Genomic DNA, 3,370 nt, shown 5'->3' on the forward strand with positions numbered 1-3,370 from the left:
TGTCTTTTCCCATGAGAGTTCCTTTCCATTTAAGAATTTTGGCATGCTCAATTAAATTGGTCCTCATGTAAATTAACACACAATTGCAAGCCATACAATTGAGATTTCAGAAGAAAAGCATTTTGTATAGTAGATTTGGGAACTTTTTGAAGATGAGAGTATGGATATAAATATTGGCAAGTGACTAGAAATTAACAAGAATAAAAGAAATTGACTAGTCAGTAAAAGAAATAGAGTTAGGATGAGAAATTAGAATTTTTTTGTGTGTGCAGAATAATAGAGATTGGTTTGGCTGGAATAAATTACAAATGTTGGGAGATAATTCTGAAAACAGAAGGAAGATAGAAAATTGGGCAGAGCTTTCAATTAGATGATGAGGTTTGTGAATTTGGTATTTTAAGAAACAAAATTTTATTTTTATAAAAATATTTGTCTGGTTCTGATGACCATGTACAGGCAGGTAATGAAGACTAAAAGCCAAAAGATAAGAGGTCACCTAGTATATTTTGCCATCTGTGATGAGATCAATTAAAAGTCTTTCATAAATATTTTAAAAAGTAAGGAATCAAAGGGACTCATCATTATGCTAATATATAGTATGATGTTAGAAGAGGGAAAATAGAATTTAAACTCCAAACACAACTTCATTGAAATCTATAGAAAATGAAATTATCAAAAAGTTTTACTTTAATTAATAGGAAATTAAAATATCCAATTCTAAAAATGTTTTTGACAATGCATCAAAATTTATTTGCAACTTACAAGAGTGTTACTCTCTGGAGACTCTCACTATACTTTAGACTGTCTACTTTCATATTATTAGAAATATATTTAAAGAAAGCAGTTTAATGTATAGATGACATATATTAGCTAATTAAAAGTGATAATTAGGTATTTCATCTTTAGCAAAATTTTGACAAATGTGTGTGTCAGGGTACAATATTTAAATAACCATATAAAAGTTTCCCAAAATATCTCATCTTTATTTGCAACTTTTATTATTGACAACTGATAAAATAGCTACAAAGATGATTGTTGATTTTACCACATCTCTTATTTTTCTTTTATTTATAATCTTATAAGATGCTGCTCAGGAAGAAAAGTATGGCTTTCTAAGAAAAAAAATGAAACAATTTAGAAGAACTGAGAAACCACTAATTATTAATTACTTCTTGTATGGTCTATTTTATATCCTCATATATTTTAATGGTTCTCTTTATTCCTCAGCCAGTGCAGACTATATAAATGGTTTGGCTACATGATAAAATCCTAAGGAAGTTTAAATTAAAGACACAGACTCCAATTACCTTTAAACCAGCTCCAGGGCGGCTCCTCGAATCCCCAGCCTCAAGCTACCCAAGGAAGTAGTGAGATTTACTGAAGAGGCTAGTGAGGGAGGACAATCACGCCTGAGAGAGGGCTTTTATTGGGGAACAAAAAATTCTGGGGAAAATCCCATCCAATGAAAGTTAAGGGGGGCAGTGTTCCAAGGTCAGGTGAGATGATTGGATCACCAAGGGCTGTGGTCAGGCAAGCCTCCACATGGACAAACCCTCCAACCCAAGAAGGGTGGGGAAAGCTCTAACACATAAAAAAGTGTCTGAGTGCCTCTCACCCAGCCGGGGAGGTAACTCAATCATGTGCAAGGATAGCTTCACACAGTTCTTGGTAAGTTCTGCATACTTTTATGTTTCTCTTGGAAATGTACTTGCTTGTCTCTTTCTCCCCTTTCTCTCTCTCTCCATCCCCCTCCTTGTTCCATGCTCCACACATTACATACTCCCATCCTCCATTTTTTAGGGTAAATGCTTCTCAAGTATAATTCTGATTCTAGCTGCATTCCACTAACATCTCTATTTTTATATTTGTCTCTTCTTGTCTAAGTATAGTGATATGAAGATGCCTAATAACCATTTCATACTGGTGGGTTTTTCTGATCAACCACAACTTGAGAAGATCCTCTTTGTGCTCATGCTAATCTCTTACCACCTGACCCTGGTAGGCAATACAGCAATCATACTGGTTTCCTGTCTGGACTCCATGTTCCATACACTCTTGTATTATTTCCTGTCTGGACTCCATGCTCCACACACTCATGTATTATTTTCTCTCCTTCGTCGACCCCTGCTTTACAACAAGCATTGTTCTCCAGCTGCTGTGGAACCTCTGCAGTCCAGCCAAGACAATTACACTTATAGGCTGTGCCATTCAACTCTATGTGTCTCTGGCACTGAGATCCACTGAATGTGTTCTCCTAGCAGTCATGGCATTTGATCGTTATGCTGCTGTTTGCCAATCACTCCTTTATGCCACAGTTATGCATCCGCAACTTTGCCAGTTCAACTGCAGGAATAGCATGGTTGAGTGGAGTGAGCACCACACTCATTCAGGGCACAATGACCCTTCAGTTGCCCCATTGTGGGAACCATAGGATTTACCACTTCAACAGTGAAGTTCCTGCCATTATCAAGTTGGCCTGTATAGACATTCATACTATTGAGGTCCAACACTTCATGGCTTCTTTGGTACTGCTTTTCCTCCTCCTGGCACTCATCTTGGTCTCATTATGGGTACATAGTCCAAGCAGTGATGAGGATCAGGTCAGCTCAAGCCTGGCATAAAGCCCTTAGGACTTGTGGAACTCATCTCTTGGTAGTATCCCTCTTCTATGTCACCATCACAGCTGTCTATATCCATCCCAACAGCTCCTATGCACACAGTCAAGGAAAGTTCATCAGGCTTTTGTAGACTGATTTAGAGTAACTCCCACTCTAAATCCCCTCATTTATACTTTGAGAAACAAAGATATAAAGGGAGCTTTGAAGACGCTGGTGAGAAGAGATAAAAGCACAGTAGAATGAGAGATTCTCATGAGGTACAGAAGCAAATTTGACCTAAGGTATAGATGCTGATGGGAAGACATTAGAAGGCTTTACCCAAAGACAGCCTAACACATGTGCTGCAAAATTAGACTCACAAGACCCTTTGGAGAACCTAAAAGAAATGAATGTTGCTTCCTTTTATTTTTCTACTTATCATAATCAAAGATATCCTATTTAAATTGACATCTTTGTTATCTACCAGCCAATCAGTTTGCTCAATGAAGTCCAAATAATGCTTTCTGCTTCCAGAATTTTTGCAGTTAATTTTCTTCCTTCTCTCTTTCTCTTTTTAATAAATCCTGGATCCACTCTATTAGACAAAATATATCTATTGATTGATATCTTTTGTATAAAAATAAATGATGTGCTACTAATTAACCAGATGTCTTTTAGTCATTCTTTGGGAATTTATTCCTGAAAATCCAGTAAGATATTGTGATCTGGATCTTATCCTTGGATCAAGAGAAATGTTTTCTGTAAGTGCACCT

At 36.6% G+C, this 3,370-nt stretch overlaps 1 pseudogene; it reads left to right on the top strand.

Annotated features, from left to right (window-relative positions):
* The first annotated feature begins 448 nt into the window (after positions 1-448).
* LOC107133547 lies at positions 449-2,861 on the top strand (annotated as a pseudogene).
* Positions 2,862-3,370: the final 509 nt, after the last annotated feature.

The sequence above is a fragment of the Marmota marmota genome, unplaced genomic scaffold (genome assembly GCF_001458135.2).
Source record: "Marmota marmota marmota unplaced genomic scaffold, marMar, whole genome shotgun sequence".
NCBI lineage: Eukaryota > Metazoa > Chordata > Mammalia > Rodentia > Sciuridae > Marmota > Marmota marmota.